The sequence below is a fragment of the Bufo bufo genome, chromosome 5, assembly GCF_905171765.1.
Source record: "Bufo bufo chromosome 5, aBufBuf1.1, whole genome shotgun sequence".
NCBI lineage: Eukaryota > Metazoa > Chordata > Amphibia > Anura > Bufonidae > Bufo > Bufo bufo.
In genome coordinates, this window is record NC_053393.1 from 537,876,223 (window position 1) to 537,902,559 (window position 26,337).

The window sequence follows — 26,337 nt, forward strand, 5'->3', positions numbered from 1 at the left end:
GACCAGGCCAAAGTTCATATGCACATAAATAGTCCGTGTAACGTAGTATCTAGGGACGAGACATTTCCAGGGTCCGATCCGAGGCCCAACACGAGACAAACTGTTCCGCATAGAAGTGTCCCACAGGCAGTCTCTACAGATGGATTGAGGGTGTCAGAGGTCAGGCACAGGTATTCTGGAAGAATGTGAACAGCAACATACAGCCGAGTTGTCAAAACAACAGAGGGCACTGACCAGCCAGGGAGATCACCGCTTTAACACCTGCTAGCCAATCACAGAGGGCCATGTGTCTATTCCTCATAGGCCATATAATGATCTTAATCCCTGACACTTGTGCGGCCTTGGCTGGTCATTGATCACTTAACCCATGCCTGCCCTCTAATCTACTACAGTTTATGTACAGGTATATTCCCCGTCAGCGGCCGGCGTAACGAATAAGATGCGTGTACGTTCGGCTGCGTAACCCATTGCGAACCTCCTCTCAAGCGTGCACACGAACGCTCAAGCGGCCCAGCATGGATACGCGTTGGCACGGACGCTGGAACCGTGTCCGCCCGCAAAGGAGTCAGAACCGAAGAATCCGCGGGCACATGCGTGACCTGTCCCGCTACTCCAATGGGGTCCCCCGCAGGCCGAGCCCCACGAGAATTCCTATACACAAGTATAGTAAGATCATCACTCCTACACAGTTGAGCTGGAAACCTACCTACACCACCTTACTGAGCCTGCTATTGGGATTTGCATTTCTACCATCTTGATGTATGACAAGGTGCTGCTATTGGAGGATACTTATTGCAAGATTACAATTTACAAGCAAAGTTCCTGTTTAATTCAACTACTGCCTCTTTAATCATTCCACTTCATCTCCTAATTGCACCTTATGGTGCTGGTGTCACGAACAGAAGGGCCCAGCCACCAAAGCACCCTAAACGTACCTATTACCATCAAGGGCACCTCAACTTCTATCTGGCTGGTGTTCCATGCAATAGAGAGTGCCCCAGAGGATTTAGTGCTGTCTTCCTCATCACTGCACGTCGACCCAGGCAGGCTCTGCTAACCGTGAGTAGATGAACTACTACCCCCATCGGCCCACTGTGCCTCACATGTTGCCCCTGCGGTCCGCTCCGCTGCACATTCCAAGTTGAATGGGTCTGGATCCGTCTGCGGCAACCACACGGATGGCACCCGTGCATCGGGGACTGAAAATTGCGGTCCCCAATGTACGGAATGGCGGGCACACATACGTGTGCATAAGGCTTAAATCACCATTATAGCTTGCATATATCAAGTGGAGAAAAACAGAACTGGATCGCACATCCACAATGCTTTGATTTAATTAAACTCACTTCTCAGCGCCATATGAAAGTGTACAGCCCCCCATACTGCATGCTGTACAAGAGGCATTAGTGTACTGTACGTTTTGATCAAAAGGCATAAGCCCACCCACCACGCCAAGGTCACATCTTTGAGTGGGACCTACTCTAACAAAAAGGCGCAGCACAATGCGGTGACAATGCGGCACTGTACTAGAAGGCGGCAGGACCCAGATGTCAAACAGCAACCCTGCTGTCTGACAATGCCACCCATGGCACCATTATAGCTTGGTTTGCTGGAGAGTTGGCCTAATGTGACTCATAGTACAACCGCCACAATTCTTCTTTCCTTTTCTTATCACACCTTTAAAGGGGTTGTCTCATTTCAGCAAGTAGCATTTATCATGTAGAGAAAGTTAATACAAGACACTTACTAATGTATTGTGATTGTCCATATTGCCTCCTTTGCTGGCTGGATTCATTCTTCCATCACATTATACACTGCTCGTTTCCATGGTTACGACCCCCCTACAATCCAGCAGTGATGGCCGTACTTGCACACTATAGGAAAAGTTTCCAGCCTCTCTGTTGGCCGGGACTGTGGGAGCGCACATAGGCTGGTGCTTTATCCTATAGTGTGCAAGCATGACCACCACTGATGGATTGCAGGGTGGTCATAACCATGGATACAAGCAGTGTATAATGTGATGGAAAAATGAATCCAGCCAGCAAAGGAAGCAATATGGACAATCACAATACAATAGTAAGTGCCTTGTATTAACTTTATCTACATGATAAAAGCCACTTACTGAAGTGAGACAAAGCCCTTAATGGCAGACTTTTGAGAGCCGACTATTAACATCGTCATTTTCATTATTTTTATGATATTTTATTGGCTTAAGGTCTGGAATTAAAACAAACCAGAATTAATTTTATACTTGACTATATCATAACTAAACTTTCTACTTGATTTATAAAATACAAAAATGATATTTTAGCTTATTGATCATGTATACTAATGAGACTTGGAAAAGACAATTACAGTATCATAAATACAAGAGGACGATCAGTAAAAAGACTTACAGAGAGAAGCATAGAAATGAGAAGGCAGTATTATAGTAGTTATATTCTTGTACATAGGAGCAGTATTATAGTAGTTATATCCTTGTACATAGGAGGCAGTATTATAGTAGCTATATTCTTATACATAGGAGCAGTATTATAGTAGTTATATTCTTGTACATAGGAGCAGTATTATAGTAGTTATATTCTTGTACATAGGAGCAGTATTATAGTAGTTATATTCTTGTACATAGGAGCAGTATTATAGTAGTTATATTCTTGTACATAGGAGGCAGTATTATAGTAGTTATATTCTTATACATAGGAGCAGTATTATAGAAGTTATACTCTTATACATAGGAGCAGTATTATAGTAGTTATATTCTTATACATAGGAGCAGTATTATAGTAGTTATATTCTTGTACATAGGAGGCAGTATTATAGTAGTTATATTCTTGTACATAGGAGCAGTATTATACTAGTTATATTCTTGCACATAGGAGGCAGTATTATAGTAGTTATATTCTTGTATATAGGAGCAGTATTATAGTAGTTATATTCTTGTATATAGGAGCAGTATTATAGTAGTTATATTCTTGTACATAGGAGCAGTATTATAGTAGTTATATTCTCATACATAGGAGCAGTATTATAGTAGTTATATTCTTGTACATAGGAGCAGTATTATAGTAGTTATATTCTCATACATAGGAGCAGTATTATAGTAGTTATATTCTTGTACATAGGAGGCAGTATTATAGTAGTTATATTCTTGTACATAGGAGGCAGTATTATAGTAGTTATATTCTTGTACATAGGAGCAGTATTATACTAGTTATATTCTTGCACATAGGAGGCAGTATTATAGTAGTTAGATTCTTGTATATAGGAGCAGTATTATAGTAGCTATATTCTTATACATAGGAGCAGTATTATAGTAGTTATATTCTTGTACATAAGAGCAGTATTATAGTAGTTATATTCTTGTACATAGGAGCAGTATTATAGTAGTTATATTCTTGTACACAGGAGCAGTATTATAGTAGTTATATTCTTGTACATAGGAGCAGTATTATAGTAGTTATATTCTTGTACATAGGAAGCAGTATTATAGTAGATATATTCTTGTACATAGGAGCAGTATTATAGTAGATATATTCTTGTACATAGGAGCAGTATTATAGTAGTTATATTCTTGTACATAGGAGCAGTATTATAGTAGTTATATTCTTGTACATAGGAGCAGTATTATAGTAGTTATATTCTTGTACATAGAAGCAGTATTATAGTAGTTATATTCTTGTACATAGGAGCAGTATTATAGTAGTTATATTCTTGTACATAGGAGCAGTATTATAGTAGTTATATTCTTGTACATAGAAGCAGTATTATAGTAGATATATTCTTGTACATAGGAGCAGTATTATAGTAGTTATATTCTTGTACATAGGAGCAGTATTATAGTAGTTATATTCTTGTACATAGGAGCAGTATTATAGTAGTTATATTCTTGTACATAGGAGCAGTATTATAGTAGTTATATTCTTGTACATAGGAGGCAGTATTATAGTAGTTATATTCTTATACATAGGAGCAGTATTATAGAAGTTATACTCTTATACATAGGAGCAGTATTATAGTAGTTATATTCTTATACATAGGAGCAGTATTATAGTAGTTATATTTTTGTACATAGGAGGCAGTATTATAGTAATTATATTCTTGTATATAGGAGCAGTATTATAGTAGCTATATTCTTATACATAGGAGCAGTATTATAGTAGTTATATTCTTGTACATAGGAACAGTATTATAGTAGTTATATTCTTGTACATAAGAGCAGTATTATAGTAGTTATATTCTTGTACATAGGAGCAGTATTATACTAGTTATATTCTTGCACATAGGAGGCAGTATTATAGTAGTTATATTCTTGTATATAGGAGCAGTATTATAGTAGCTATATTCTTATACATAGGAGCAGTATTATAGTAGTTATATTCTTGTACATAGGAGCAGTATTATAGTAGTTATATTCTTGTACATAGGAGCAGTATTATAGTAGTTATATTCTTGTACATAGGAGCAGTATTATAGTAGTTATATTCTTGTACATAGGAGGCAGTATTATAGTAGTTATATTCTTATACATAGGAGCAGTATTATAGAAGTTATACTCTTATACATAGGAGCAGTATTATAGTAGTTATATTCTTATACATAGGAGCAGTATTATAGTAGTTATATTCTTGTACATAGGAGGCAGTATTATAGTAGTTATATTCTTGTACATAGGAGCAGTATTATACTAGTTATATTCTTGCACATAGGAGGCAGTATTATAGTAGTTATATTCTTGTATATAGGAGCAGTATTATAGTAGCTATATTCTTATACATAGGAGCAGTATTATAGTAGTTATATTCTTGTACATAGGAGCAGTATTATAGTAGTTATATTCTTGTACATAGGAGCAGTATTATAGTAGTTATATTCTCATACATAGGAGCAGTATTATAGTAGTTATATTCTTGTACATAGGAGGCAGTATTATAGTAGTTATATTCTTGTACATAGGAGGCAGTATTATAGTAGTTATATTCTTGTACATAGGAGCAGTATTATACTAGTTATATTCTTGCACATAGGAGGCAGTATTATAGTAGTTATATTCTTGTATATAGGAGCAGTATTATAGTAGCTATATTCTTATACATAGGAGCAGTATTATAGTAGTTATATTCTTGTACATAGGAGCAGTGTATAATGTGATGGAAAAATGAATCCAGCCAGCAAAGGAAGCAATATGGACAATCACAATACAATAGTAAGTGCCTTGTATTAACTTTATCTACATGATAAAAGCCACTTACTCAAGTGAGACAAAGCCCTTAATGGCAGACTTTTGAGAGCCGACTATTAACATCGTCATTTTCATTATTTTTATGATATTTTATTGGCTTAAGGTCTGGAATTAAAACAAACCAGAATTAATTTTATACTTGACTATATCATAACTAAACTTTCTACTTGATTTATAAAATACAAAAATGATATTTTAGCTTATTGATCATGTATACTAATGAGACTTGGAAAAGACAATTACAGTATCATAAATACAAGAGGACGATCAGTAAAAAAACTTACAGAGAGAAGCATAGAAATGAGAAGGCAGTATTATAGTAGTTATATTCTTGTACATAGGAGCAGTATTATAGTAGTTATATCCTTGTACATAGGAGGCAGTATTATAGTAGTTATATTCTTGTACATAGGAGCAGTATTATAGTAGTTATATTCTTGTACATAGGAGCAGTATTATAGTAGTTATATTCTTGTACATAGGAGCAGTATTATAGTAGTTATATTCTTGTACACAGGAGCAGTATTATAGTAGTTATATTCTTGTACATAGGAGCAGTATTATAGTAGTTATATTCTTGTACATAGGAGGCAGTATTATAGTAGATATATTCTTGTACATAGGAGCAGTATTATAGTAGATATATTCTTGTACATAGGAGCAGTATTATAGTAGTTATATTCTTGTACATAGGAGCAGTATTATAGTAGTTATATTCTTGTACATAGGAGCAGTATTATAGTAGTTATATTCTTGTACATAGAAGCAGTATTATAGTAGTTATATTCTTGTACATAGGAGCAGTATTATAGTAGTTATATTCTTGTACATAGGAGCAGTATTATAGTAGTTATATTCTTGTACATAGAAGCAGTATTATAGTAGATATATTCTTGTACATAGGAGCAGTATTATAGTAGTTATATTCTTGTACATAGGAGCAGTATTATAGTAGTTATATTCTTGTACATAGGAGCAGTATTATAGTAGTTATATTCTTGTACATAGGAGCAGTATTATAGTAGTTATATTCTTGTACATAGGAGGCAGTATTATAGTAGTTATATTCTTATACATAGGAGCAGTATTATAGAAGTTATACTCTTATACATAGGAGCAGTATTATAGTAGCTATATTCTTATACATAGGAGCAGTATTATAGTAGTTATATTCTTGTACATAGGAACAGTATTATAGTAGTTATATTCTTGTACATAAGAGCAGTATTATAGTAGTTATATTCTTGTACATAGGAGCAGTATTATACTAGTTATATTCTTGCACATAGGAGGCAGTATTATAGTAGTTATATTCTTGTATATAGGAGCAGTATTATAGTAGCTATATTCTTATACATAGGAGCAGTATTATAGTAGTTATATTCTTGTACATAGGAGCAGTATTATAGTAGTTATATTCTTGTACATAGGAGCAGTATTATAGTAGTTATATTCTTGTACATAGGAGCAGTATTATAGTAGTTATATTCTTGTACATAGGAGCAGTATTATAGTAGTTATATTCTCATACATAGGAGCAGTATTATAGTAGTTATATTCTTGTACATAGGAGCAGTATTATAGTAGATATATTCTTGTACATAGGAGCAGTATTATAGTAGTTATATTCTTATACATAGGAGCAGTATTATAGTAGTTATATTCGTGTACATAGGAGCAGTATTATAGTAGTTATATTCTTATACATAGGAGCAGTATTATAGTAGTTATATTCTTGTACATAGGAGCAGTATTATAGTAGTTATATTATCGTACATAGGAGGCAGTATTATAGTAGTTATATTCTTGTACATAGGAGAAGTATTACAGTAGTTATATTCTTGTACATAGGAGCAGTATTATAGTAGTTATATTCTTGTACATAGGAGCAGTATTATAGCAGTTATATTCTTGCACATAGGAGGCAGTATTATAGTAGTTATATTCTTGTATATAGGAGCAGTATTATAGTAGCTATATTCTTATACATAGGAGCAGTATTATAGTAGTTATATTCTTGTACATAGGAGCAGTATTATAGTAGTTATATTCTTATACATAGGAGGCAGTATTATAGTAGTTATATTCTTATACATAGGAGCAGTATTATAGTAGTTATATTCTTGTACATAGGAGCAGTATTATAGTAGTTATATTCTTGTACATAGGAGGCAGTATTATAGTAGTTATATTCTTGTACATAGGAGCAGTATTATAGTAGTTATATTCCTGTACATAGGAGCAGTATTACAGTAGTTATATTCTTGTACATAGGAGCAGTATTATAGTAGTTATATTCCTGTACATAGGAGCAGTATTATAGTAGTTATATACCTCTACATAGGAGCAGTATTATAGCAGTTATATTCTTGTACATAGGAGCAGTATTATAGTAGTTATATTCTTGTACATAGGAGCAGTATTATAGTAGCTATATTCTTGTACATAGGAGGCAGTATTATAGTAGTTATATTCTTGTACATAGGAGCAGTATTATAGTAGTTATATTCTTGTACATAGGAGCAGTATTATAGTAGTTATATTCCTGTACATAGGAGCAGTATTATAGTAGTTATATTCTTGTACATAGGAGCAGTAATATAGTAGTTATATTCTTGTACATAGGAGCAGTATTATAGTAGTTATATTCTTGTACATAGGAGGCAGTATTATAGTAGTTATATTCTTATACATAGGAGCAGTATTATAGTAGTTATATTCCTGTACATAGGAGCAGTATTATAGTAGTTATATTCTTGTACATAGGAGCAGTAATATAGTAGTTATATTCTTGTACATAGGAGCAGTATTATAGCAGTTATATTCTTGTACATAGGAGCAGTATTATAGTAGTTATATTCTTGTACATAGGAGCAGTATTATAGCAGTTATATTCTTGTACATAGAGGCAGTATTATGGTTGTTATACTCTTGTACATAGGAGTCAGTATTATAGTAGTTATATTCTTGTACATAGGAGCAGTATTACAGTAGTTATATTCCTCTACATGGGAGCAGTATTATAGTAGTTATATTCCTCTACATGGGAGCAGTATTATAGTAGTTATAGTCTTGGAAATAGTAGACAGTATTATAGTTATAGTAGTTATATTATTGTACATAAGAGTAGTATTATAGTAGTTATATTCTTTGTACATAGGAGCAGTATTATAGCAGTTGTATTCTTGGGTATAGGCGGCAGTATTATAGTAGTTATATTTTTGTACAAAGGAACAGTATTACAGTAGTTATGTTCTTGTACCTAGGAGGCAGTAATGCTATTGTTATATTCTTTTGCATACAATGCAGTATTATAGTAGCTATATAGTAGCTTGTACATTTGTCATGCTCTTAATCAACTTATAGGTGCAAATTCATCATGAGTCTCATTTTGAAGTCAATTTATCTTCCGTCTGCATTGGCGTAATTTTTAACAAATTAATGAAATGCCACATGTTGTTTTTTAAATTTCACAAGTCTAAACCTACCTACGATTTTTCCAAATTGAGACACAAAGTCTCACAGCCATGTTTTGTAACTTTTTGAAACCAGACCTAGACTCCCAGCATACGATTTACATTTATCAGTAAGAACAGAAAATACAGCACGTCTGGGAGTAAATACTTTTTTTTCATGAAATCTGCTCAGTGCCGGGACCTGATGTCATTCATTTTCAGAATAAGAACATGTTTCAGATGACGATCAGTTTACTGTACAGATCTGAAAGATGAGTAAGTTACATCATTTTAGTGAAATACTGTATAACCGTGGCTCAACTAGCCCACACCACGTCTCCACTAGAGACAAATTTCTCTGTATAACTTGTAGCCTTTGCTCCCTAATTATGTGAATTACATGCATTAAGTGTCCGTGCCATGAGAGCCGGTCACAAAACAGATTAAATGGTTCAAAATTTGTTACGGATTTACTGGTTTGCCTTTACAATTTGTTTTCTTAACAATGTTAAAAATTTTTGCTCAGCAGTTCAATTTTATGGCATTTGATTTGACTTTTATATTTATTAAAGATATGCAACTTGACATCAGGGATCAAGAATACTTTTTCTGCAGTGGATTTCATTCCAAACCCTCAAGGAATTTAAGGCAAAATCAGCATGTTTTACATAAAAGTCTTCCGCATGCTCTTATTGTCTTCATTAGTTGTACTGTAAATTGTACTGTAAACCACCAGCTGCTGCTGCCTCCTGGAGTAGTCTCTGTATGATCGACAGCTAACTAGTGTTGAGCGAACTTGTTTTTTAAGTTCCTCGTCCAAAGTTCGGGTTTGGGTTATCGAAGAATCCCGTTATGGATTCCAAATTCCGTTATGGTCCGTGGTAGTGGAATCCATACCGGGATTCTTCGATAACCCAAACCCGAACTTTGGACCCATAGGGGTCAAAGAAACTGGTGCAGTGCACAGGAGATAAGGCGAAATTGTAGTCATGGACAGGCCGAGGTTAGGGCATTCAGAGTAGGAACAATCTGATAAACAGTCTGAGGTCATTGTAGGCAGCGAAGGGTTAGTATTAAAGGTTAGACACATGTCAGGTCAGGAAGCAGAAGGTCAATATCCAGGAAACAGGCATAGAGTTGGTACACAGGCAGACACTTGCTAGTTTGCAGAAACTAGCAAGCTTAGAACCTATTTCTCAGGTTGTACGCCAGAGGGAGCACTACTATTCTTACATCTATCTACTGTCTCTAATGGTGAGCAAATAATGTCATCTGTGTATCCTCTGATACTGGGCCTTTATAATATTGCTATATAACTGTTATGTAGTGTATTTCATGCACTGTGCCTGGTTGTCCAGCAGGTGGCAATGTATCTGGCAGAGTACCTTTAAATTGAATGGAACTAACCATTCCATTTTCCCTCCTTTTGGCCAGAAGTGGGCTAGTCATGCTTCCCACCAAGGGAGAGGTTGCAGGAAGCTTTATGGGGAATTGAGTTTTAGAGTCCAAAGGGACCAGACATGACGCAGTGAGGGGGAAGTTCTCCCCTCTTGCTGCAGTAGTCTTCCAGTGGGAGCAGCTTGGAAAGAACCCCAACTCCAGGCAGTTCATAGACTGAGTATTACGAGGGGGTCAACAGCTAAAGACAGCTCACTCAAGGGTACCAGAAACTCTAGAGGGTCCAGTAACCAGCCTGAAGCCAGAGATTAGCACCGTAGCAGAGAGATAAAGCAAAGTGTTTGAGTTTACCTGCCAGTTTACCCTTAGTCTGCGGGAGCCAAGAGAAAAATCAAGTATTGTTTGGATGACACAAGTTTATTGCAAGTTTATTTAAGTAATAACCATTGAACTCTACTTACTCCACCAACTGCAACTCCTTTGTTGCTACAAAGCCTAACCCCGGGGAGCGACAGTATCCAGGTAGGAGCATTGTGAAACTATTAGGGCTACAAATTACCAGCACTGGCAGGGGCACTAAATAACCGGCCTGGTGGCAACCCTACATGTGCAGTTCCAAGTTCCTGCACTACCTGCAGTTCCAAGTTCCACCACTAGAGGACACCAGAGGATCACAGATGAAACCTCTACTGGAATTACAGCTGCAGAGAACATAATAGCCTACGACGACAGCAATGAGGATTTCACACCTCCGGATCCAGTTGCTGCAAAAGAGGCCATGGGTTCTGACCAGGCCTATAGTTCTTCAGTAAAGCTGGAGACCAAGGAGCCCGTTGAGCTTCAGGAGGGTGAGATACCTGAGACTGGTCTCTGTTTGTTTGTTTTTAATGTTTGGGCCCTACAGAGCCACCCTCCTGCCTCTCACCTACAAAAGTCACTCCCATCCTCTGTTCCAACGTGGTATTTATTGCGCCTTCTCTTCTCAGGTTAAGCAAAGAAGACCCAACTGAGATCTGTTATGGAATGTTATAAGCCACAAACGCAAAGAATGAAGTGAAACGAGTACCTGAGTTCTTTGTGACCTCAACTGTGACAAGTTTTTGCAACGTTCAAGCACTTTCACCCATTGTATGGAATCTTTTTGTTTGGAGCAACAAACAAGATGATTTTTGATGCACTTTTTGAATGGACTTTGGTTAAATAGTACCGTTAGCTAGATAGTTAGCCACCTCTTGCTGCATTGCTCTCCCGGACTGCCTTTGAGGACTCAAAAGTATAAAATGGTCATTTTGACCTGTGTTAGTTTAGGAAGCCTAGGTACTATACTATGTTTGCATATTAACTGTTTTCTCTCCACAGACTTGGGAGGGGAAGGAGTCAGTATGTCCTGTGTCTTTGGGATCATGTGCTATTGCTACACAGGAGGAGGACCATGGCGTAGAGTCACAAGCAGTACCATTGCTATGAGCAGCACCACTTTAAAGGATAACCCTCCTGTCAAAAATAAGTGCGTTAAGCTATTTATTAGAGAGGCTCGCAGGAGCTAAGGATGGTAGGCTGGTTCCTCCTCCTGGTTCTAAGTGCCTTAAAGCACAATGCTCTACCCCAAGGAGAAAAGTGAAGATCTACCAGGTTTAGTCTTCAAGGTGACAAAGCGTAAAGCATAATTGGACCTTGATGCAGCATAGGGATTACAGGATAAAGCCACCCTTCGATTTGCAGGCCTTCATTGTATAGTGGTGGGATTACAGTTGCAGAAGACTGTTGTAAACACCAAGCTTGTTGCCTGACCTGAGTCAAGTAACGTTTGCCTTGATGATGTTTACACAGCTCGAACCTGTGAATCAAAGTGCACAGGGGCGCAGCAGTTCCAGAGAGAGCTGAGCCTCTAGGTGTAATGGTAACGCCCCCGTTGCTCCTAGAGGCTCATCTGCATATAATAAAATATAATTTTTCTCAGCAATGCGGGCACATATGAACATGGGGCCAACACAGATGCCTTCAGCTGCCAAGCGCACATGGAACAGGTCAGCGAGTGTCATAGGTACAAAACTGCAGTCACTATCCATAGACCAAAGCAGCTACTAGTCAAATCTCAAATAAAGTCTTTAAACAGGATTCAATGTATATGAACATGCAAAAGGCGACGCTTTGTATCCTAGCGTAAGTACAGTAAATGAGACCTGTGCACAATTTGGTGTACACTTCTACGGCTTATACTGCGGTTGAGTGCTATAAGCAGGTATAGATGTCGCACGTCATCACTTACAACATTAGCAACGGATGCTAAAATCTACCGTAAACTGCATCATGTGGGCCTGTGTGTCTAAAATAGGACCGGGACACCTAAACTCTCAGCAGGAGAAATGCATACTAGCCATGAATTACAAATCTGTAGCAGGTTCACCACCGGGTTCATCATGTGTGGCCCCCTGACCATCACATGCCCCATACAGTTTTTCTATCTTCTTATGAGGGACGGATCCCAGGTGCAACTTCTTCTCCTGTTTTGCTCCTGCAGACATGTAGACCTTCCTCAGGTTGAATGTACCAAGCACCAGTTTGACTTGGCCATGGTATTTACATATAGGTCTAGAATAGCAAATTGAATCTTTGTCCCAGGTGAAGAAAGCTGTACCAGAGGAAGGACCCTGGTCCAGCAGAAGCAAAACATTAACCTCTCAAAGACCTGGCCATTTTTGCACTGAAATGGATTTTTCACTGACAATAAGCAGATTACAAAGTCTACCGCTGCTGGACCTCTGGTGATCAGCTTTAATCTCTGGGGAAACCCCAACAGTAAGCGTTAATTTCCGCTGGAGCACCTCCGCAGGAGAAATGAGGTATCACACAAGACCCATTGACATCAATAAGTTGTCTGTGTAATGCAGAACAGGACGGGTCCTCCAAAGCAACGGATGCTCTTTGCAATCGCTCTCCACTCTGGCTAAGAGATGAGGGTCCTGAACAGAATATATGAAAAAGACACTATACTAGACCTCCCCTTTAAGGATCATAAGACTTGTTTTTCCTTTTTGGCATTTCGAGAATCCTAACTTTTCTCATTTTAGATTTCCTCACAGCCTGCTAAGCACAGCGCCGTCCATTGGATCGAGGCTGTATTTGGTATTGCAGGCCAGTCCAATTCACTCGAATAGAATCGAGCCGTGCCTAGGCCACTTGACCGATGAACGTGACATCACTAACCCACAAAGAGGCTGCAGTGCTCACCCCTTCTAAAAGTTGATCGATGAAGGTGCTGAAATTCGCACCCCACCCATCTGATACTGATAACCTGTCCTGGGGATCCATCATCAATACACTCGGACAAACCTTTTAACATTCATTTGATTTTATTGGACCATTTTATTTCTTTTTTTCTTGCTGTGAACTTTATGGGAGCAACGGGCTCACTACATGGCTATGACCACTAGATGGAGCTAATCCTCTAAAATAAATACTGTAGGTTCCTCTCGATGCCACAATTAATCCGAATGAATATGAAAACGGATTCAGGCTAAATTACACATTAAGCAGAATTTATATTTGTCACACAGTTACAAACACACAACAAAAGTATAGTAAAAGGCTTAATTCATGTGTGGGGCATTGCTACCTCTGAATACATTAATTGACGATTAGATATTTGGAAGCTCAAGTTATGGATTTAATAAAGTGAAGGCAGCTTCTCATGTACATAGATTTTCTGATGGTAGACGCTAATTCAGTTCTATGTAAGAGTAATAAAATTACTTTATGTTGACACGAAAATATTTACAAAAGGATCTCGAAACAAAGTAACATTTCCTCCCCAGGAAACATTAAGTCAGACCAATCAGAAGATGCCGCGTGCGATGTATCATTCTGAGGCTGATAATAAGGATACAAGATAAATTCTGCATAATTACCCATTGCTTTAATGTGCATTACACTGTAACAAGTGAAATAAACCCGTCCTATAGTTCCATCAGGCTCTGTGGGTATTTAACCCCTTAAAGGGGTAGGCCCATCTCACACATTGGTGGTAGGTAGCTAGGATATCCCACCATTATCAGAGGTGGGACCTGCACCTATCTCTAGAACAGAGCCCCCAAAGCGAAGGAGAGCGCACTGCGCATGCTCCGTCTGCTCTCAGTTCACTTCTATGGGAGTTCTGAAAAGAGCCGAGCAAGTGCTTGTCTATTGCTGGGACTCCCATAGAAGTGAATGGACAATGCACCGTGCAAGCGCAGCCACCTCTCCATTCACTTCTACAGGCGCCAGCACATGGCTATTTTTTCGGCACTCTCATAGAATGGAGGGTGGCAGCGCTTGCACGGTGAGCCCTCGTTAACTTTGAGGCCCCATTCTACAGATGTGCGAGTCCCAGGGACTATCTGACATTGGCGGCATATCCTAGAGATATGCCACCAATATGTGAGACGGGCCAACCCCTTTAAAAATGCAGCCTATTCCCTATTTTCTCGTCAACCTAGACGTATGCGGGCTTGCTTTTTGCAGGATGAGTTTTGTTTTTCATTGGCACCAGTTTGGGGTAAATATCATTTATTGATTAAAGGGGTTGTCCGGGTTCAGAGCTGAACCTGGACAAACCCATATTTTCACCCAGGCAGCCCCCCTGAGGCTAACATCGGAGCATCTCATGCTCCGACGCGCTCCCTTTCCCTGAGCTAAATTGCGCAGGACACGGGCTTTTCTGTTTACACTGCCGAAGCTTCCGCCCTGCAGTGTGTTCGGTGACGTCACCGGCTCTGATGGGCGTGCTTTAGCGCTGCCCTAGCCGTTTTACTGGCTAGGGCAGCGCTAAATCCCGCCCATCAGTGCCGGTGACGTCACCGGGGTTCCTGGCAGCCCCATGGAGAGCCCTGGTACATCACAGGAACTCCTGAAAATGCCTTTGCCCGGCACAATTTAGTGCAGGGCAAAGGGGAGAAAGCTCAAGTCAGGGGGGCTGTCTGGGTGAAAATGGAGGTATGTCCGGGTTCAGCTCTGAACCCAGACAACCCCTTTAACTTAACTCTTTCTTGAGGGGATGGGAAAAAAGAATGAGATGTCACGCTTATTTCATTGACGGTCATACTAAAGTTATATAGTTTTTTTAATTATGTTTTACTTATTATTACATAAATCACTGAAAAAAGGTGCACCACAATAATATGAGACTGATCATACTGGCTAGACCCTCACGCTGATGTTAAAAGCTTAACTTTAGCCAATATCATAGGTGTCGCTACAGGGGGACAAGGGGTTTATTCCTTGTCCCCCCCCCCGCGTGCCCCCCCCCCCACCTTGATTCCCCTTTAAAAAAAAACGCAGGCCGGCGGCCGCCCAGGCACCCACAAACTATGGAGGGGCACGGGAGCGCATAGTTCCCTGCCCAGCCGATCACCTGAAGCCTATGTGGTAGTAAAATCCCGGCACAGGCGGGCGTGATGACGTCATCGCGCGCCTGTGCCAGGACTTGCACGCCTGCCTAGTATCGAGTCGAGTGAGCGCCAGGAGTCTGGGACATAAGATAAGTATTAGCTTTATTTTTTTTGTGTGCCACTGCCAAGTGCCAACTTTTAGGGAACATTACTGGGGGGCACAGGAGGATCATATTATTGAAGGGACAGTGGGCAGCAAATTACTACATGGGGAGCAAATGTTCCATAACAGTGTCATCTACAGATCCCCCATAACAGTGTCATCTCCAGATCCCCCATAACAGTGTCATCCACAGATCCCCCCATAACAGTGTGTCATCCACAGATCCCTTATAACAGTGTGTCATCCACAGATCTCCATAACAGTGTCATCCACAGATCCCTTATAACAGTGTGTCATCCACAGATCTCCATAACAGTGACATCCACAGATCCCCATAACAGTGTCATCCACAGATGCCCTATAACAGTGTCATCAACAGATCTCCCATAACAGTGTCATCCACAGATCCCCCATAACAGTGTGTCCTGCACAGATCCCCCATAACAGTGTGTCATCCACAGATCCCCCATAACAGTGTCATCCACAGATCCCCCATAACAGTGTGTCCTGCACAGATCCCCCATAACAGTGTCATCCACAGATCCCCCATAACAGTGTGTCATCCACAGATCCCCTATAACAGTGTCATCCACAGATCCCCTATAACAGTGTCATCCACAGATCCCCCATAACAGTGTGTCCTGCACAGATCCCCCATAACAGTGTGTCATCCACAGATCCCCATAACAGTGTCATCCACAGATCCCCCATAACAGTGTGTCCTGCACAGATCCCCTATAACAGTGTCATCCACAGATCTCCCATAACAGTGTGTCCTGCACAGATCCCCCATAACAGTGTGTCATCCACAGATCCCCCATAACAGTGTCATCCACAGATCCCCCATAACAGTGTGTCCTGCACAGATCCCCTATAACAGTGTGTCATCCACAGATCCCCCATAACAGTGTGTCATCCACAGATCCCCCATAACAGTGTCATCCACAGATCCCCCATAACAGTGTGTCATCCACAGATCCCCCATAACAGTGTCATCCACAGATCCCCCATAACAGTGTGTCCTGCACAGATCCCCCATAACAGTGTGTCATCCACAGATCCCCCATAACAGTGTCATCCACAGATCCCCCATAACAGTGTCATCCACAGATCCCCCATAACAGTGTCATCCACAGATCCCCCATAACAGTGTCATCCACAGATCCCCCATAACAGTGTGTCCTGCACAGATCCCCTATAACAGTTTGTCATCCACAGATCCCCCATAACAGTGCCATCCACAGATCCCCTATAACAGTTTGTCATCCACAGATCCCCCATAACAGTGTGTCATCCACAGATCCCCCATAACAGTGCACCTGCGCACTGAGAAGAGACTGAAAGGAGGGGAAAGAATCCGCGGAAACAAGCAGAGGATGGCACAGCAGACGACTGAATAGCTTCTTCAGTAAATAAATTGTTTTATTATAAATGTAATTTAGTTTAATGGCTAATTTTAACTTTTAAGTACATGTAGGTAGGAAGTGGCCGGCTGTGTAAAATTGGTACATGGTAAGTAGTATTAGTTGCACACACCAACACCACCCACAGGGTTATATCACAAAAAAGTTAAGAATTTGGAGAAGTCAGGAGAAGTGAACAATATAGGACAACATGGCTGATTTGAAAAAAATTCTCCAATCCAGCTCACTTTCCTATTCAGTTATGTTGTCCTAGATTGTTCCCTTCTCCAAACTCTTCACCTTCTGTGAATAAGCCTGTGAGCGTCTGTCCATTGGTCTTCTTTAGTGACATGTTTAACATATGGGATTATTTACACAGCCCTGGTGTTTGCTGAAACTGCTTTAAACTATAAATAAAAGTTTTCGAGAGTGTTTCTCTCTTTCTCAGATCTGAAGCAATACCGAGGAAGAAAGGAAAACTCTTGAAAGTGGTGAAAATTATTAGTGCCCCCCCATTTTTGACTGTGGTATCTTCTGTGCCCCCACTATATATTGTTCCTAGAGTTGCCACTGGCCAATATATTGCAGTCAGGAATATATCGGAGCCCTGCGCACCCCGTCAAGTTATCTCAGTGTGGCGTGGGTCCTACCGCTAAACTACCTATTGTGTGTGAACACAGTCTGATAGGTGCTAAGGACCGACTCACAGCCAAACTACTACATACCTCCATAGTAAGACTTTATTCCTCCCATTTAGGCCACTTTATTCAGTGATTTTTCTTTACATGTATTGATTGTGCTAACGCTTGTCATTGGTAACATTCTGGTGCACCTGGTAGCCTGTGTCCCATGGCCTGTTATAGGTGGGGCTCGCAGCCTCCTCCTCCCTTCCACTGTATTAGTTTTTAATTTTTACAATGTTCAATGAATGGGTTAAATAATGAGATATTAATTATGTGAAACTTTTATTTTAATTTTTTGACATATGAAAGCATTTTTAACGATCTTGTAATCAGGCATCATAAATGTACGGACGGCTCTTGGGGCTGGGCTTTATTTGATTTACCTGTTTTCCGTCTGGATCCACTCTGTTACATTTCTAGCCTAGCTGTGCTCCAACTGCGTCTGATAGCCTGGCAGTGCTAAACTTCTTCCGATCCTGCCTATTTCATGTCCAGCCTGGCAGTGCCTATTACTTCTGACCTTGTCTGTTCCTTGTCTGTCCTGCAGTGCCTTACTGCTTCTGTTCCTGTGTTTGTCCTGCCTTCATGAGAGGGTCCCTGGGTTCTCCGGAGGGAGGATCTCTAGTCTGTGTGCAGCTCTGCCTGAAACCGCCATGCTTCCATTCTGCATGGGGTCCAGGCATCTGCTTCTGTGCTGGTTCCCGTTTGTCTTGTTGTCTGTTCCTTGTCCTATGTTTGCTTGGGTTCCAGTTCTGTTGCCTGTTCCGCTGGTGCTTGCACCAGTGTGGCTCTCTGCAGGTAGTGGCCAAGTGTACCGGAACCTTCCTGGAGGTGCGACCATTGAGCCCTTTGCCCAGTACATCCTCACTTCCAGGGGCTCTGTGAAGAACGTGGTTCACTGGCTCTTCGCCCTCTGGGTTTTGCTCTGGTCTGCCGGTGCACTTAGTTCTGTGGTAGTTCTACCACTATTGCCTAACCTGCATATCTTACTGTCATGTTATTTTATTACATGTGTAATAAAGTATTATGTTGGTCCCTGTTCTAAATCTTGCCTGTGCCCTGTTTGCATGACGTCCGAGAGGTCTGCCTTGGGCCTCCGGCACGTGACACTGTTTTCACCTTTAGTGGGGGAAAATGTAGTGTTTTCACATTGTAATCCCTGTAGCAGTTGAGTGATCTGCTTCCATTGAAGCAATGTTTTGGGGTATTGTTCTGAGTGGATGAAGGGCAACATGAAATAGTCATTGCTGGGGTACAAACTCAGACCCATAGCCAGGCAGTGGCTAGAAGATTTACCAAGGAACTGAAGATGAGAAGACCAGCTAAAGGCAGCGTTGTAACTATATTGTCCTGAACATGGGGAAGAGATTCAACTTGAAGTTATGGACATTTCGCTGAATGCCCTGGCCAAGACAGAATGGCTTGTTGATACTTTCCCTGGCACTCAGGACATAGAGCACATACTACACAGCCCCTCTCCAACTATAAAATTGCCTAAAAGACCAATGTGGAAATAGGAGCCAAGAACAAAGACTAGGCTGGAGTCAGTCAAGACACATTGAAGCTCAGCAGAACTTCATGTGGAATGGCCACCTGACACTAGAATTGACCATGAGTAGCATTTATTCTGGTGGAAGATGGTCATTATGGTTCATCTCCTGTACTAGTTCAGGTTCGGGTTCGGTGTTCGGGTGATTTTATTATTTTCCGTTATAACATGGTTATAACGGAAAATAACAGCATTCTTAAAAACAGAATGCTAAATAAAATGTCTACTGAGGGGGTAAAAAAAAAAACCTCACCTCATTCACTCGATCGCACAGCCGGTATCCTCTTCAGGACCTGCAAAATGGTGAGCGCGGTGAAGTCACCACAGGTCATGTTATAACGGAAAATAATAAAGTGAAGTTCGGGTTCCTATTGACTTAGATAGGGTCCTGAAGTTCTGCCAAACCCGACGAACCCAAACTTCCACGGGTTCGCTCAACCCTAGTCAGCACTGCCAGAACTTATTATGCCAGATCCTCCGAGCATCTTGGGCTCCTCTAGTATTTAGGTATCAAGTGTCTTAAGTCTCTTATGTTCTGTTGATTAACTGGACCTCAACAGGCCAAATTCCAAAAAGTAATGGGAAGTCTTCTTAGAAGACTGGAGACCATTGCTGCAGCAGGAGGGTGGTTAGGGTCCTCTGTTTTGAAACCTATGGATGTGATGTTGAAGCATGTGGTGTATATAGCATAGAACCTTTTGTCAAGGATAGCGTTCTCAGGATATGACATCATCAATATCTGACCGGCAAGGTTCCGACACCCCACAGGATAGGCCAGTTTTTGTCAACTAAATTTTATTGCTTAGCTTTTGACCCTACAATCTAAAATAGATAGTATGTTTTTCTATCTAGAATAAAGTCGAATCATGTGGAAAAATAAAAATATGATTAGGAGTAAATCTATTTAGTTATTTATACAGTATGTTATGTGCCCTGCTAAAAGGAATATGTTTGTGTAAAATGACATGAGGCTTTGATACGCCAGAAAAAAGGAGCAGGTGCGTCGCAATGAAGGTTTTTGATCAAAAATTTTATGTATTTCCATATTGCACTTGAAGCTTTAGATCAAATGGGAAAAATGTTTCCAGTTACTGTTCATCTCCAACTCATTTCTAATTAATTTCAATGTATCAAATACATAAATAAAAATGAAATAACACATCTACAACGCGCACATGCTGCACAGAAATTAGAATAGATTTGGCAAGGCTTTCATTCACTTCAAAGTGGAGAGAGAACTGCAGAACGTTCCATAGAAATATCTGTTATTGAGCATTGAATTGTTCCATCAGATCTTTAACATAAAATCAGAGACATATGGGATTCCACCTGGAACTTTGAACAACTTCTTCCTAGTCTCATCATGTAGATATCTGTTCTAGCTTGCACATTTGTCAGTCTTCCATGACGGACGACCAGCAGGATGCAAAGTATCACATACTTACCCATCTGTGCTCTAGTGACATCTCTTCTTTTATCTAGCCAGGGCCACAATGGAGTCTTGTGTTGGGACAGGCAGAGATATGAGACAATGTGTGAGCAATGGGTGCAGCTGTCCGACCAATATAGAGCCAGCACACTAGATTTGGTAAACCATTGCTTGCTAAAATTGTGGTGGCTCTTCAAAGGTGGAGTTTATCTCCATCTATGAGGACAATGGATTGGACCATACTGAACTGAGTTAAAGTGCTGACTCTTGCAAACCTCTCGACCCTTGTCAACTCTCTGTGTTTTCCAACAAAAGATTTTTAGATCTCATCCCACTGAATTTCTGGTGACTAAACAGACAAAGTCGTTGTCTGATTTGGACAATTCCTTTTTGTTGCAAGGGTTCGTAGAAAAGCAAATGATCACAGACTGCACCATTGATAGGACCTCTAGCAATTATCTGTGATGTAAGCATCAGTGGGTGTGGAGCCACTCTGTCAACCAACCATTTTGACTTTGAGCTAAACGTAAAGCCGTTGTCCTAGTAGTCCGCTGGCATCCACCTTTTAACCCTATATAGGAATCTGAACTTTGCTGGACTGCACTGGAGAAACCAGGCTGCTACCTCTTGGAGTAGTCCCTCTGTGGTGACAGCTGACCTACAGAGATTGGAGATACCAATATGGGGCACTGAGGGTTTAGGAAAAAATTCATAGTCAGTAACACGCCAAGGTCAGGGGAGGCAGAATTTGTGGACATCTGAGAAACAAGTCCGAACGTCAGGGCAGGCAGCTCAGAGGCAGTAGGTTGATCAGGCACAGGTCAGAACAAGCAGCAGAGGGTTAGAATCTGCACATGGCCAAACAAACAGATACGGCACATCTTCACAGAAACTTGCAAGCTATACAACCCATTACTCAGTCAAAGAAAGAGAGAAACAGCACATTATATATATATATATATATATATATATAGACGTAGAAAAAGGGCAGCACTCCAATAAATAAAATAGCAAAAAACTTTATTTACCCATAAGGCTGTAGCGACGTTTCGGCTCTAACACAGGAGCCTTCCTCAAGCAGTGTGTACAGATCAAGATCCAAACATATATAGTGTTATAGCTAGCCATAGCCAATTACATGTTAAGTGAACATAATTAATAAATAAAACAAAATACAAAATACATCATACATGTGAATACAGATAAAATCAGCAATGCAATGTGGTTCAATCGTGGTGCACCTGATTGCTTAAAAACTATTACCATAAATATAAAACTTAGTGAGATATTTCTATAATTACATAGTTGATAATATGATCAGTGTCAACTGTAGATGATTAAATAAAGTGTCACGTGCTTACTATTACAGGTGGTGCATACTGAGGATGCAGGATGAGGGTCGGTTGTGGTCGCTGCTGACATGTGCGGTCCGGCGTGCCTAGGTCCCCACTGCGCATGCCAATACGACGTGTAATACATGTTGCCGGCCAGTATCAATACGACGTGTAATACATGCTGCCGGCCAGTATCAATCTCGTCACCTGACGCATATGCTCCTACGTCACCGCACCAAGACGGCCATTATGGATAAGGGCAAACAGCCCATTCTGTCGCCCTGACGATCATGCTGACAATTTAGTCCGATGCAGTGTGGAATCGGGATGGTACTGGCATGGGACAATGCCAGAGTGTCAAAAGTGGCTAAGTGGGCTCGGCTAAGGGATACCACAACAATGAAGAGTGGATCCGCCAGCCGTGACCACAGAGCGGCCGCGCATCTGTGCGCAAATACAGAGTCGCGGCCGCTCCGATCCAACCCACCTGTCGCCACAACCTGTCGCCACAACATTCAGAGGGCTCTCCTCTTGACCCCTACCACACATGTAACGGAAAATAACAAAAACAAAAACAGTCTTCTGGAGGGAACACGGAAGTCGTTTTTCGCATAGACAATGGTATCCAGGCATCACGATCGCACTGTCAGCATGGAGGCCACACCGCCCATCATCACCCCAAACTCGCAGCATAACACCTGTAAATATAAAGATAAAGTGTGAGCATAAGTGCACGGAAGGGAATACAAAACATACAATATTAAAAGACTATTAGAATAAACGAAGATTTATGTATAGTACACACAAGTCACATAATCAACACTGGGACAATCGACAATAAAAAATACAAAGATAGAGGGCAAGACACGCCACTAACCGACCCCAACCTTGTAATCCACATTGAGACCATGTGGATGGAGGGAGTCCAACGTGTAGATCCATTTTAATTCTCGCTTTTTTAAAAGGCTAGTCCTGTTGCCACCTCTCCTAGGTATTGGTACATGATCAATGATGCAAAATCTTAGGTCTTTCTCAGTGTGTTTCTGGTTGGCAAAGTGTTTAGATACTGGTAAATCCAGTCTTTTTTTCCTGACACTAAGTCGGTGATTATTGAATCGTGTCTTAAAATCAGTTGTCGTTTCACCGACGTACAACAGATTACAAGGACAAACGATAACATACACAACAAAACTGGAGTCACAGGTCAGATAATGTCTCATCTGATATGAAACCCCAGTCCGTGGGTGCATGAAAGCTCTACCCTTAAGAATGAATTTACAGTTTACGCAGGACAAACAGGGAAAACAGCCGACACTGGCACCTGTCAAGGTCAGCTGTCTCGCTGTCTTCAGGGTTCCCACGTCTGCCCTTACCAATTGGTCCTTGAGACTCTTGGACCTGCGGTAGGACATGATCGGAGGAGAGTGGAATTCCTTGACTGTGTTTAGACAACCGCCCAATATACCCCAGTGACGCCGAATAATGTTACTTATGTCGGCGCTCTGTTCACAGTGGGTGGAGATAAATGGAATCCTAGTCATCTGTTTTTGTTTTGCCTTCCTTTTTAGAGTGTCATCCCTGTTCAATTGACTGACCAATTTCTTTTGTTCCTGTAATAGCTTAATTGGATACCCTCGTTTCTCAAATTTATGTACCAGTGTATCCAAGGTATTGTTGGATGCCACAGGGTCAGAAACGATACGTTTAACCCTCAAGAACTGGGAGTATGGGAGGGATTTAACCATGGACCTAGGGTGATTGCTGCTGTAGGTCAGTAGCGTGTTCCTGTCGGTTGACTTAGTAAATAATTCTGTCTGCAATTTACCATCCGATATATATATCAGAAGCTGATTAGCACATAACTTAGCAGCTGTACACAGATCCAAAAGAGGATTTTAACCCTTGCAGTACTGCAGAATAAGGTGAGATTCAATGAAGAATATCCTTAATAGACACACAATTCTTGGGTCCGCTGCTCAAGTGCTTGAACTGTAACAGACACAGGGTCAGTGGAGATATGCAGCAGTGGGCATGGGTTGTCAGTGTAACATGTGATCTGTGGTTGAACTTTGCAACATGTGTTCAGTTTCCCTGCAGCACTCCTAGAGGTGAAATTAAGTATTGCATGGTACCCATTAAAATGAGTCGGCTATCCAAGTAATGTGTGACAGGTTGGGTCCTCTAGAGGGAGATGCTCTTTGTAGCCACTTGTTTTACTATCTTTGAGATCAGAGAAAGGTTGAACTTGATAGACAACCATATAACATTGTTACTACTAGGTCTGAGTCATTTTGAGTTTCTTCCTCGACTTCTAATGGCAGTAACACAATACTTAGGAATAGCATTATCCATAAGATGCCTGGATTTGTTGGTTTCTTAAGAAAATCTGAAGTTTTTTGTAGTCTTTTTTTGCTAGAAAACTTCGGGTAAATGTAACTTTTAGGACTCAGTATTAAATTGCTATGGATAAAAAACACTGTAAATAAAAAGTACAATTCTGACCTGTAATACTCCCGCTCAAGCACTGATAAGGGATTGTATAAAATAGCGAAATCATGGGGTTAAGAGAAGTCTGTGTGATTCAATGACTACATTTAAGCAATGAAAGTACAGAGCATTTCTGAAAACCCTGCATTACTCTGTGATTTAATCAGAGGATAGAGCAGGGACAATATATCTGTATAAAGACTTTATGCCTCGGAATGCAGTGCAGCTTCAGGAGTACAGAGCAGGGGCCATGCATTTCCATAAAGCCTCAGAGACTATGTGACTCCATTATCATTCTAGGAGGGACTACTCCATTAAAGCTCCAGATTTTGCCTTCCTGATAAATGTTGGGTGATTATGTAAGTACATTTACAACTTCAACAGTACAGATCAGGGGCTATTCATATCTATGAAGCCTGGGTGGCTATGTGACTACATTACAGCTCCAAAGGTAAAGAACAGAAGCAATCCAAACTATTCTTTAGCTCCAGGAATAGAGATCAGCAATTCTGCATTTCCAAAAAATGCTGGGCGACTTGGTGACGACTAGGGATGAGCGAATCGTCTTCGAATGAAACATCCGAAGTCGATTCGCATAATACTTTGTTTGAATACTGTACGGAGCGAGCCCCCCGTGCAGTATTAGAATGTATTGGCTCCTATGAGCCAAAGTTATTACTTCGCAAAGTCTCGCGCATAATAACTTCATAAATCAATTTCTACTGTAAAAACCATTTCCCGAACTCAGGTTCGGTTTCAAGGTACCACTTGCTCCGAAGTCGATTCGCTCATCCCTAGTGACAACATTGCATATCTGGGAGTAGATAGCAGGCGCTATGTATTTTCCTTAAGCTTGCATCACATGGTAACCACATTACAACCCCGAGAGTAAAGAGCGGTGGCTATTTATTACTATGAAGTCGGTGTGATGTAGCAACTTTATTACTATTCCAGAAGTTTGAACCAAGGTCTGTGTCTTTCGATGAAGACTGGGTGACTCTAGAACTATATTACTGTTCTGTAGCCGCTAAAAATGTGTGCTTGAACTATTTTCTACACTCATTTAGGGCTGTACAGAGAAGGCACACTGGGCCAGTTCTGGCCACTCTGAAAACGAGGATCTAAAAGCATGGCTATCCAGTAATCATTAGTTTGCTTGATGCTAATGATACGCCTGTCAGTACATAAGCAAACATACATACAGCTTGCCATACTTGCCAGTGTGCCCGAGGACCCAGTGATTTCCAAATATGCCCCCACTTAAAATGATTGGTCTCCATAGCCAGTGTTGTCATCATGATCATCATCAGCAGCAGCCTCGTCCTCCTCCACCACCAACTCCTTCTCCTCCTACTCTTCCTTCTGCTCCAGTGGTAGCTCCTTATTCTACTCCACTTCCTCCAACATGGAACTTTGTCTGTTTGGGTCCCAAACAGCTGCAGGTTGGCCAGCAAAATGTGGAAGATGTTCTTCTTCCACAATCCCTTGTTGAATCACCGTAAGCGTTTGTTCTAATATAAATATCAAGGGATGACATTGTTGATGCCGGCATTGTCCCTAATGACAAATCTGGTAACCTCTTCGAAGGGCACGACACGTGTCCCTGATGAGCTGCCACTGCCTGGTCTCAATCACATGCTCCCTGCTGTGGTGCTCTGGTGCATGACGTAATCATTGATCACATTCTGCTGCTTGTACAGACGCTCCTGCATATATAAGATAGAATTCCAGGGAATTGGAATATCACGAATGAAGCAGTGCAATGGCATACCGTTCTGTTGCTGCAAGTCCAGGAGGACGTTCGTAGCCACATAAGAATGGCTGAAATGCA

The 26,337-nt window shown here is 40.7% G+C and overlaps 1 long non-coding RNA gene across 1 annotated transcript; it reads right to left on the bottom strand.

Annotated features, from left to right (window-relative positions):
• LOC121002070 lies at positions 1-26,216 on the bottom strand. The gene is made up of 5 exons (XR_005779209.1): positions 26,205-26,216; positions 13,080-13,085; positions 12,589-12,596; positions 9,615-9,619; positions 1-133 (listed from the first exon to the last, which is right to left on the bottom strand). It is a non-coding gene; the product is annotated as an uncharacterized LOC121002070 (long non-coding RNA).
• Between the last annotated feature and the right edge of the window lie 121 nt (positions 26,217-26,337).